This window comes from Fukomys damarensis, unplaced genomic scaffold (assembly GCF_012274545.1).
Source record: "Fukomys damarensis isolate Sample0158 unplaced genomic scaffold, DMR_v1.0_HiC HiC_scaffold_17, whole genome shotgun sequence".
NCBI classification, from domain to species: domain Eukaryota; kingdom Metazoa; phylum Chordata; class Mammalia; order Rodentia; family Bathyergidae; genus Fukomys; species Fukomys damarensis.
In genome coordinates, this window is record NW_022900929.1 from 33,781,739 (window position 1) to 33,794,462 (window position 12,724).

General features: G+C 40.6%; 1 protein-coding gene across 8 annotated transcripts in view; it reads right to left on the minus strand.

Annotated features, from left to right (window-relative positions):
• The window catches only part of Stard9 (StAR related lipid transfer domain containing 9), a 117,565-nt gene that overhangs the window by 82,715 nt on the left and 22,126 nt on the right, over positions 1-12,724 (minus strand). The window contains exon 1 of one of the 8 annotated variants that reach the window (XM_010624795.3): positions 1,324-1,383. The exons of the other annotated variants lie outside the window; for them this stretch is intronic. The gene's annotated coding sequence lies outside the window, so the exon portion shown is untranslated. Of the gene's footprint in view, positions 1-1,323; positions 1,384-12,724 lie in introns of those variants that run through there. 8 annotated transcript variants of the gene reach the window in all.

The window sequence follows — 12,724 nt, forward strand, 5'->3', positions numbered from 1 at the left end:
TTTTTTTTTTTTTTTTTAGAGACAGGGTCTCGCTATGTAGTCCAGGTTGACCTTGAAATCACTATGAAACTCAGGCTATCCTCAAACTCATGGGGATCCTCCTGCCTCATCCAGCTACCTGAGGGTTGGGATCACAGATGTGTACCACTATGCCCAGCCACTACTGGCACTTTTAATTAGGTTTTATTTTTCGGTTGGGGGTGGGGGGGTTGGCAGTTTTTTGCTTACAGAAAAAAAGAGCAGAAAGCACAGAGTTCCTATATCCCCCTGCCCTCTTCTCTCCATTATTCCCTCCCAGCACTCCTAGTTTCCTGTGAGGTTTTTTTGTTTTTTGAAACAGGGTCTTGTGCTCAGGCTGACCTTGAACTCACTTCACTATGTTGCTCAAGCTGTCCTCAAATCCATGACAATCCTCCTGCCTCAGCCTCCCTAATGTTGCAATTACAGGTGTGTGCCACCATGTCTGGTGTTCCTCTGTTATAACATCTTGAATAGCGTTGTATATTTGCTATAATTGATAAGCCAATATTGATACATTATTAACTGAAGTACATAATTTAGGGTCACTCTCTGTATTGTAGATGCTATGGGTTTTGACGTGTAAAATATATATTATGGATCTACCATTGTAGTACACAGAACAATTTCTGTCCTAAAAATCCCTGTACTCCACATCTTATGTATCACTTCTTCCCTTCCACAGAATCCCTGGAAACACCGATCTTTTGATAATCTCTGTAGTTTTGCCTTTTCCAGAATGCCAGATAGTTGGATTTGCTTCTTTCATTTATGCATTTAAGGTGTCTCTGTGTCCTCTCCCAGCTCAGTGGCTTATTTAGCAACGAACATTAATCCACTGTGTGGAAATACCAGTCTGCCCACTGAAGGACATCTTGGTCACTTCTGAGTTCTGGCAGCTAGGAATAAAGGTGGGCATAAATTTTTAACTCATTGAACAATGTCAATTTTACTTTCACACCAAGATTTCCTGAGACTATGATCCTGATGTTATCTCTGGACATTCTAAAATAGCTCCTGGGTCTGTACACAGTCCTACACCAGCTTCCTCACTTGGACCTGCAGCAAAGCCTAAGGCCCCCCTCACCTCGTGTATTCCAGGCATTGACTGCCAGCTGACAGCAGCAGCTTTCAGGCTAGGAATAGAAGAAAGCTGAGACACAACCAAACTTCTGTCTTTCCAATTATTCGGAGCATGTGCTTTTCTCTGATTCTTCAACCTCCTGATAGAACATGTTCCAGGTGATTTCCCCCACCACCCTGTAGAGTATGAGAATATTATTCTATTAGAGTAATTGGCTGTACCTGTTAAAATACACAGAAGGTACCAGGTGTAGTGGCACACACCTACAATACCAGCACTCAGGAAGCTGAGTCAGGAGGACTGCTGAGTTTGAGGCCAGCCTGGGCTACACAGTGAGTTCAAGGCCAGCCTGAACATAGCCAAGACCCTGTCTCAAAAAACAAAACAAAAAAATATATAAACATATATATATATACACAAACACATATATATACATATATACATGCATGATTCCCTAATGAAGTTTATTTATTTATGTATTTATTTATTTAAAGCAGTGGCATGCTCCAGCAATACAGCTCAGTGATGCCGTGCCTGCCTGGCAAGCGCAAGGTCCTGAGTTCAATCCCTGGTACCCCCCCAAAAAAGCAGTGGCAAAGTTCACTCAACACTGTAAAAGTGAAGAGTGGGAGAGAAACTATCTCTGCAGAGGTGGCTTGGACTGAGTAAATAGAAAAAGAGGGTAAAAGCAAAGATAAAAGTACACACTGCATCTGGAAAACACAGCATGAGCTATCATGGAAAGCTACAATAGCCCAAAATGAAGTATTAGCTATTTAATGCCACAGAATCCAGATCAGTGGAATACATTATTTTGAATGGAAAAGCAATTGGAGAAATTACAGATGCTGGATAAATTTTTGGATTCTGGTATCAGAGAAGTCAATGATAATAATGGCAGACAGCATTTATACAGAATTTATTATCTGCCAAGAAATGCTATAAATCTATTCATTAGTTCAGCCCTCACATCAACTCTGAGGTACATATTATTATCTTGTTCTATAGATAACTAAGGCATAGAGGGAACTTGCCCAGGACCACTGGCAGTAAGCTGTGAATCTGAGAAATAAACTATGTTTTTTTAATCACTATGCCTGACCATTTTTCACCTAGGAAAGCGTTGGGATGCCAGGGAGGAAGGTAGAGTTTCACTGCAATTAAATTCTAAAACATCCTTTCTCTGCTGAATGCAACTCTTATATCACTTTTATTGAAACATAAAATGCAGATCCTTGTCCTTTCTAGGCCAGTTGCTTAGTCCTCTTTGTCTGGGGCTTTTCTGAAAAGCTGGGGGAAAAAAATAGCAGCAAAAGCTTCCTTTTTAACGAGTAACATACACTTACTCACTTATACAGATACACACACAGAAACAAATTCAGATTCCCAGTAAAGTCCCTTGTTCCTGAGGAACTGAGCTTTGAGATCACCAAAGAAATATTTATTTATATACACAGGATTTGCTATTTATAACAGTACATTTTTGGTTGTTGTTTTTCTTGAAAAATGTTCCCATGGAAAAATGCCCAAGCAGTACATGTGATCTGGTAGGTCCCATGTGTCTATCCTACTCGAGAGTAGCAATTCAAAGAAAAGACAGAGATCTAGTTTTAATATTCATCTCCTTCCAAAGAAAGAGATTCCTTAGGAAAGACCCTCTCTTGGAAATGATAAAACATGGCTTCACTAGTATAGAATGAAGAACTAAACTCTTGCCTTTCCCACAGTCCATCTTTCTTCTCTCTCTCTTTTTTTTTTTTGACATTGAGGATTAAATCCAGGAACTTAACACTACATTACAACCCAGCTCTATTTTTATTTTGAGACAGGATCTCACTAGGTTGCCTAGGCTAGGATCAAACTTGGAATCACCCTGTCTCAGCCTCCCAGGAGTGCACAACCATGCCCAGCTCCCACATCCAATCCTGAAAAGACAAATGATTCCTTGTCATAATGTGTCATGTTCTATGTCACCTGATGCTGCTTTCCAGGACTTCACTGTATGGACCCCACACAGAGGCAAGCGTATTTCTTATGGACATTGAAAGACTACTGTCATGACTTGTATCTAGATGTCTCCCAAAGCCATTCACATAGTCACAGGTGGGGCTTTTCAGAAGTGGCTGGATCTAGGGTATGTGATGCTGGGATTAAGGGAGCCCCACCCTGCATCTTAGCACTACCCACCCTATGACTAGGTAGCCTGGATGAAAAATAAGGAACAGAAAGAGGGTTCCTTTTGTTACCTGCTGCTGTTGCTTCTGTTCCTGCTGCTTGTCATCTGCTGCCTCTTGCCTTCTCTACAATGCCCCTCTGTCATGACACCCTGCCTTGGAGCCAGCTGACTACAGACAGAAACCTCTACAAACTGTGAGTCACAGAAAACCTTTTCTCCTTTAACTTTTAGGTTTTGCGTATTTTGTCTCAGCAACGAGAAAAACAACAAAGACAGATTTTGATATCAGGAGTGGGGTTGCTACTATGACTGTACCTGACCATGTGGTTCAGGAGCCTTTGAAACCAGCTTGTACAAAGTCTGCAAAGGTTTAGAGATGCCAGCTGAAAAAGCAGCCCTGGAATGCTTTACACTGTACTTCATGGGAGATTCTTGTCAGAGCTCAGAAAATCAGAATGCTGATAGAAATAATGCCAGTAAAGACCAGGCTCAAGAGGCTTCTGCTCAATAGAAGGACTGCATTGGCTGTTGGGACTCCAGATCATGTGTGTTAAGCCTTGGTAGCAGTGTGTCAGCATTTTGCTCATGTCTAGAGACTTTGCCTGAGACCTGAAACTAAAGGCAAAGGGCTAATGAATCTGGCAGAAGAAATTTCAAGGCAGTCTAATATTGCAGCAGTGGCCTAGATACTACCGTTAGGGGATTTTAGCCAGATCCATGCTGAAAATCAAGAGCAAAGAGCCCAGAGAATGGTTTAAAACATTGCAGGTTTGGCCAAAAAGGAAGCTCCAGGAAAGCCGCAGACTGCAAAGGTAAAGCAGAGAAGAATTTGGTTGCTGGAAAGAAACAAGACAATAGAAAAGATGGCCTAAGGATATCACAAGAACCATCAGGATTCCACACTTTGCAGCCTCAAAGTTGCAAAGGTGAAAAACTTTGCTTTGAGAAGAAAGCCTGGGAGTACCATGTTCCAGAATGGCAGCAACCTAGAAAATTCGTTCCTCTGGATTTGGTTGGCAGTTCAGCAACCCAGGTCCTCCAGCCCTACAGCCGAAAGAGGAGACCTGGCTACTGCTCCAGTGGTGGCAGACCTTGGTGCTGGCTTTAGGTGTATGCAGAATGAGAGAGTTATGAGGTCAGGAAGGGGTCCACTCGGATTTCAGAAGAAGACTGGGGAGGCCTGGCAGTGTGTTCCTGAGAGGGTAATGTGTGAAGCTGAAGGTGCAGTGAGGCCCCAGAAGGTGGAGAAGCCAAGAAGATAGATCATCTGAGGAAAACTGCAAGAGGGAGCAAAGCTGGCCCCAGAGAGAAGCCATGGGTGCTACAACCATCGGCAGAGCTGCAGGGGCGGACCCACGCAAGCCCTTTGGAGCTCACATCTTGCCATAGATTGCACCAGATGCTGAATATGAAACCACAAGACTTAATGTTTGCCCCACTATAGGGCACAAGTTCTTTATAGAGCCACTTCTTCAAATGCAAGTGGACTTGGGGATTCCAAGATAAAAGGGAAAAAAGCAGGACTAAAGACAAGTCCTACAAATATGAACCTTTCATTCCTTACATTAAAATAATTTATCTTGGGCTAGGGATGTAGCTCAGTGGCGCCATGCCTGCCAGGCAAGGGCAAGGTCCTGAATTCAATTCCCAGTACCAAAACAAAAAAAAATAAAAAATTTTAAAATAATAAAATAGTTTATCTGATGAGTGCATTACAGGCGGACCTGCTTGTAACTAATTCCAGCATTCCGGGAGCCTGAGGCAAGAGGATCACAAGTTTGAGCTCACCCTAGGCAACTTAGTGAAACCCTATCTCAAAATAAGAAATAAAAAAGGACTGGATACGTAGCTCAGTGCAAAGGCCCTAGGTTCAATATGCAGTACCACAAAAAAAAGAAAGATAGATAAGAAAAAGAAAAAGAAAAAGAAAGGTAAGATAGTTGCCAATCCAGTATCATGACAGGTGTTAAAGTATCAAAAAGAATAATTTATTCAGTAACTATGATGTAGCAGGTAATGTTCAAAGCACCTTTTATGTGTCAAATTGTGTACTTCTCACAAAAACCTATGAGGCAGATACTACTATTATTATTATTATCATTTTACAGATGAGGGAACTGAATTACAAGAAGATCAAGAAAGTGCCCAGTCACAGAGCTAGTAAATGGCAAAGACAGGATTCAAACTCAGGCAGTTTGGTTCTACAATGCAGTCTTAACCCAAAACTACACTGCATGATGAATGATTGTCTGAACCCCTACTCAGTTTACAAGATTCTTAAAAAACAAACAAAAAAAAGCTGTATTGAGATTTAACTCACATACTGTATTTATCCACTTAATGTGTACTTTTTTTTTTTATTTTTGGTTTTTTGAGACAGGGTCTCACTATGTAGTTGAGACTGAACTGGAATTCACTATGTAGCTCAGGCTGGTCTCGAACTCACAGCGATCCTGCCTCAGCCTCCCGAGTGCTGGGATTACAGGCATGCTCCACCATGACCGGCCTAATGTGTACATTCGGAGCTGGGCATAGTGACTCACACCTGAATCAAAGCTGTTCCAGAGGCCAAGCAAGAGAATTAGAAGTTCAGGGCCAGCCAGAGCAATTTAGTTGAGACCTGTCTCAAAATTTTAAAAGGGTTGAGATATAGCTCAGTGACAGAGTGCCTGCCTTCCCTAGCTTCAATTCTCAGTGCCATAAAAAATAAAAATAAAGTGTATATTCCAATGATTTTAAATGTGTTCATCACCCCTCAAAAGTCTCCGTGACCATTAGTAGTCATCCTCATTTGTCTCACCTACCTATCCTTTCTCCACCACCACTCCCCTTTAGTTTACTATCTTTCTTCTTCTTCTTTACATTTGGCGGGGGGGTCTTACTATGTAAGGCTGGACTTGAACTCCACAATCCTCCTGCCTGAGTCTCCCGAGTGCTGCAATTACAGGCATGAGCCACTATGCCTGGCCCTCCCAGACTGGTTCTCACTATATAGCTCTGGCAGACCTTGAATTTGTGATCTTCCTGACTCAGCCTATCAAAGCGCTTGAGATTACAGGCATTTGCCACATGCCCGCTCAATCTTTCTTCTTATTGGTTCCCCTTTATATACTACATTCCACTCCCATGAGGGGCATACCATCAAGCTTGGAGCTCTTCTAAAACACACTCAAGGCTCTCCTGAAAATCTGACTGTTGGCTTTCTGGATATGGATAACAGCTAATAATGCTGTACTATAATACAGTCCTACATGCAACTATTAAATATGCCATGTATTCAACATAATCAGTACAAAAAATTAAAAAGAGATGATAAACACAGCCATAAAGTATGAGCTTCAGACATTTATAGCTAAATGGGGGCCAGGATTTAGCTCAGTGGCACCATGCCTACCTTACAAGCCCAAGGTCCCGAGTTCAATTCCCAGTACCAAAAAAAAAAAAAAAGTACAGCTAAATGGATGTACATTGAGATTGTACTCTTAAGTGAAATAAATCAGACACATATGTCTAAATACCACATTGTTTCTCTAGTCTGAGAAACAAAGTAAAAATAAGGACTAAAATGTATACTATATACTGAGAAAATGGGAAGGGGAACAATGGAGGAGGAAGGGAGAAAGGAAAGAAGGAACAAGAAAAAAAGTGAAAATAGAAGGAAAAATGGAAACAAAGCTTCTGTACATAGGGAGGGGAGAGGCCTTAGGCTTCTATTTATAAAAGAAATGCACTCTCTAACTTTCAGTATATTTTATAAATACAACACTCATTAAAGGACAAGTTAAAGTGTAACTCCAGCTAGTCATGGTAGTAATCCCAGCACTTGGAAGGCCAAGGCAGGAGGATTGTCTCAAGTTCAAGGCTGGTCTGGGCTATATAGTGAGTTCAAGACCACCTGAACTACACAGCACCCTGTCTAAACAAAACAAGTAAAATGTATCTCCATACTGAGAAATTTGTCTAGGGCTAGCTGGCTGGTTGACAGATTTCAGTCTAACCCCATTATGATCCTAGATAAGTATCTGATAAAAGCTATCTATAACAAACCAATGGACAACATCATATTAAATGAAAAGAAGCTGAATGAAAGCTTTCTCTCTAAAATCAGGAATACAGTATGTCTGCTATCACTATTGTTCAACATAGGTTCTCAAAATATTAACCAGAGCAATTAGACAAGAGAGAAAGATATAAGGAATAAGGGTGGAAAAAGAAGTTAAATTATTATGTGCAGAAGACATGATGCTCTACATAGAAGGTCCCAAAAATTCCACAAAAAGACTTCTAGAATAACCAAATTCAATAGTGTATAGAATACAAAGTCAACACTCAAAAATCAATAGTGCTTAGGGCTAGGGATTTAGCTCAGTAGTTCCGGTGCCTGCCTTAGAAGCAGAGAGTTTGATCCCTGGTACAAAAAAATATATATGTATATGATACATTATATGTAAAATATATAATATACATCTATAATTAATATCTATCTATAATATAATATCTATAATATATCACCGAGTTTGATCCCTGGTACAAAAAGTATATATATATATATTATATTATGTATTATATATAGTGTTTTGATTATATATATCTATATATTATATATTATATAGTTTTTAAAAAAATCAATAGTGTCACTGTATACCAATACACAGTGAGTTGGAGGCCAGCCTGAACTACACACCAAGACCCTGTCCAAAAAACAAAAAACAAAAGAACCCCCCAAACAAAAAAACCCAAACTCTGTTCTACAGATTTAATGCAATCAAAACACCAGTAGCATTTCTCACAAAATTGGAGAAAACAATTATAATATTCATGTGGAACCAGAAGGGACCTAGAATAGCAAAAGCAATTCTGGGCAACAAGGTCAAGGAAGAGAGCATCCCAATCCCAGACAGTATTGCCAAAAAACAAAAAAACCCATGTGGATCAATGGAATAGAATACAGGATGCAGAAACAAATCCAGGAACATTCAGCTACCTTATGTTTCAGAAAGGGGCCAAATACTTTCACTGGAGGAAAGATAGTGGTGCTATGAAGCCTGGTTACCCACATGCCGAAAATTGAACCTAGATCCATCTTTCTCACCATGCACTAAAATAAAAAAGGATCAAAGATTGAAATACTAAAACAGAAATGGCACACACACATAATCTCAGCACTTGGGAGTCTGAGGTGGGAGAAGGGCCACAGGTTCAAGGCCAGTCTGAACTACACAGGAAGACTTTGTCTCAAAAAAAACCAAAATAAATAAATAACAGAAATACTTAATTTGCTGGAAGATAAAACAGGTAAAACTCTTTTTTGTTGTTGTTTTTGTTTTTTGCTTTTTTGAGACAGGGTCTCACTATGTAGTTGAGACTGAACTGGAACTTACTATATAGCCCAGGCTGGTCTCGAACTCACAGCGATCCTCCTGCTTCAGCCTTCTGAGTGCTGGGATTATAGGCGTGCACCACCACCCCCGGCTAAACAGGTAAAACTCTTGAAGACACAGGTGTGGGCAAAGACTTTCTGAAGAGTTCCTGGGCAGCACAAGAAATAACCAAGAACCAATAAATGGAATCAAATCAATTTAAAAAGCTTCTGGCCAGGTGTGGAAGTGCGCACCTATAATCCTAGCACTTGGGAGGTGGAGGGGAGGGATCACTGCAAGTTCAAGGCCACCAAGAGAGTGAAGAAACAACCTACAAAATGGGAAAAATTTTTTTCCACTCAACTCTTTAGACAAAGGATTAATATCTAGAACATATAAAGAGTTCCAAAAAATCAGATTCCCCCAAATTTAAAGACCTAATAAAAACTGGGCATCTGAAAGGAACAGATACTTCTGAAGTAGTACAACTGTTCAATAAATACATGTTCAACACTGCTGGCTGTTCAAGAAATGCAAATTAGATGGGTGTGGTGGCACATACCTGTAATCCAGCCCCTGGGAGGCTGATGTAGGAGGCTGAGGCAAGAGGATCACCACAAATTTGAGGCCAGCCTGGGCTACATATGCAGTTTAATATCAGCCTGAACTAAATAGCCAAAACCCAATCTCAAAGGAAAAAGAAAAGGGCTCTGCAATTGTGCTAGAGAATCTCTGTACAGTGTTATAGATTTAGAACAAAGTAACCTCACAGGCCTGCTGCTAAATACAATTAGATAAAAAATGAACAAAGTACAAGGCAGGGGATGTAGCTCTGCAGTGCCATGCCTGCCTGGCAAGTGCAAGGTCCCGAGTTCAACACCGGGTTCCAAAAAACAGAAACAAACTAAAAAAGAACAAGGAAATCTGAACAATGACTGAATTTTCTATATTAAAGAATTACTGTCATTATTTAGAAATGATAATAATTTTGTGATTTTTTAAAAATTACTTATCTTTTAGAGCTACATACTAAAATATTTATACATCAATTTATGTGACATCTAGAATTAGCTTCAAAACAATACAAGATGAGAGTGAATGGGAATACAGATAAAGCAGAATTAAGACAATGGTCATTGTAATACAGAAAAAAGTCTGCATAAACTAAGACTATATAAGCACAGAAAGAAAGGCACTGTCTTGGGCCTTGGATCTAGAAAAAAGGTTGTTCAAAGAGTCCACATATAATCTCTAAAGTCATAAAAAGAAGGAAAGGTTGCAGAGAGGTCATCAGGGCTGCTTGGCCTGTCTGCCCTCTTAATATTCAGAGAATAACAAGTCAGGTAGGAACTTTAGCAGTATGCAGAGAGCCCAGGGTTTGATTCCCAGCACTGCAGGGGGAAAAAAAAACCCTTCTGAACACACAGTATCTCCTGCTGCAGAGCCTGTTCATGATACATCATCTGAGCCTGGCTATAGATAGGGCTTCAGTCACATTCTGAGGGCTCTGCCTTCAACAATGGACTTATTTTGGCAGAACGACATCACTGAGGAGGAAAAGTGCATTTCCTTTCTAGTATTTAACCTCTCTAACCCTACTCCCTTCTTCCAAAATGACCCCCTTTTTCTCCCCCACTAACCCTCAGCAGCAAATCATGAAAAAGAACAGCAGTCCCAGGAGTCGGACTCTAGCGAACCCAAGGTGCTTCAGAGGAAGGACCATCACAGACCTCAGGCTGGCACACAGCACATAACAAACAGTGCACACTGAAATGGCTGAGTAAATGAACACATCCGCTATGGAACTGATCCAGAATGATCGCAACAGATGTGTTGAATAAAATTATAGCTGTTCTCTATGCTTCCCCTAAGTTCTGTCTGCACTAATTCACACATATTTCAGTTTTAGGCGAGAATGAAAATCACCAGGTCAGTGCCTTCCACATAATACTGTTTTCATATTTTTTTAGTATGTTCCTAAGAGCTCTTTGTAATGGGTTTGGTCAGGCAGCACCCTGAGGTAGTCAAGTAGGACAAAGCAGCTTCAAATTCTTTGAGTTGCTAATATTTTCATATAAGAAAATAAGTCTACAGGATGGAGTTTGTTTTTAACACTCATTCCTGACTGTGTGGAAAAGTATTGTGGCAACCACGCTGCTAGGAGCAAGTTTCCTGTTTGTGAAATTGTTTAGTCTGAATGGGTCTCTTGAGACCAATCTTTTTTTTTTTTTTCCTTTCTTTCTTCTCCCCTCTCCCTTTAATTAGAAATTGAACCCAGGGAACACTAAGCTATATCTTCACCCTTTTTATTTTTTACATTGAGACAGGATCTCACTAAATTGCCCAGGCTGGGCCCAAACTTGTGATCCTCCTGCCTCAGCTTCCCAAGTAACTGCAATTACAGCTGTGTGCCACCATGCCTGGATCAAGACCAATCTTAATGCTAAAGAAGCAAGTAAGCCCAGCCCCCAAGATACTTCTGGTTTCATAGTTGGATTCAGCCAGCCAAAATGAAGTAGATGGCAGTGTGTAATGGAAAGAGCAAGGGTTTGGGGGCAACAGGCCAGAGTTCAAATCTAGCCTCCACCTGTTAGTGATTAGTCACACAACATCTCTGAGACTTCATTTCCACATCTATAAAACAGAGATGACAACGATCCACTTACAAGATGGCTATGAAGAATGAATGAAATAGTGTAAGTCAAATGCTCATCTCAGGACCTGGAACACAGTAGGCTCTCTGAAAGATTTGTTTTTTGAGACAGGGCCCACTTTGTAGTTCAGGCTGAACTTGAACTCACTATGTGGCCCAGGGTGGCCTCGAACTTCCAGTGATTCTCCTGCTTCAGCCTCCCAAGTGCAGGGATTACAGCCACCATGTCTGGCTCAAAGTAATATTTTCTTTTCTCCTTTCCTACTACAGGGAGCTGATCATAAGAACATTTTCCAAAATTAAATACAACTTTTTCAAACCCTGAAATTTAATCTCTAGTTCATGGAAATGTTTCCAGATGCTTATAGAACAAGGAAGCTGCTTCTCTGATGTGGGAGAAAAGGAAAAGCAATACTAGCCAGAGACCACCACATGTTTGTACTTTGCACAACACCACATACCACAAGAAAAAATTCAGGATTATTTTAATAGGGAAGAAAGAGCAAGTAGGAAAGTGTAAGTAAGGGTTTCCACCCCTGTCTGATTTCTTCTCAACAGAAACACTATCTCTTATCAACTGCATGGAGAACGTATTGACCTTCCTCTTACATCATTTCAACAAATATCCCAAGAAAGTGTTTGCATCTAATTGCCTCACAAGAGAGATGAGACTTAAGCAATGAAGTGACTGACAAAACTGATCCCCCACTTTTATGAACAGGTACAAGAAAAGTTTGAGATCCCAGTTTGGGGGCATGCACCTGTAACTCCAGCACTTGGGAGGGTAAGGCAGGAGGATCACCATGAGTTCAATGTCAGCCTGGGTTATACAGTGAGTTCAAAGCCTGCCTCAACAACATAGTGAGACTCTGCCTCAAAGGAAAAAAGAAAAGAAAACAAAGTGTGAGCACACTCTTCTGCTTGCCTCTTCCACTTTGAAGGAGAAGCTATTTGAGAGGCCACAGTGGTGTACACCTGTAATTCTAGCACCCTGGGAGGCTGAGGCAGAAGATCTCAATTTGAGTCCAATCTGGGCAACTCAGTGATTTAGCAAGAATTTATCTCAAAATAAAAAATAAAAAGAACAGTTCTTTTGTTTAAAGAACCACTCTTCATTTTCTGTTCTCTTGTTTAGATGACTTTGTAAATTGGTTTTTCCCTCCCAAAAAATGTTAAAGCAATCAACGCAATCATACTTCTCATCTTCAAGCAACCAATAATCCATTTAAACACTGGGGGTAAGGGGCAGAGAAAACAGAAGGAAACTTCTCAGCACTGCAGATACAATCAAGAGACAACTGTCTCAAGAACTCTATTTTTAGCCACAGATTTGGCTCAGTGGTTCTGCTGCCTGCCTCACAAGTGCAAGGGCCTGAGTTCCATCCCCGCATACCAAAAAAAAAAAAAAAAAAAAAAAAACGGATTTGGGGGTG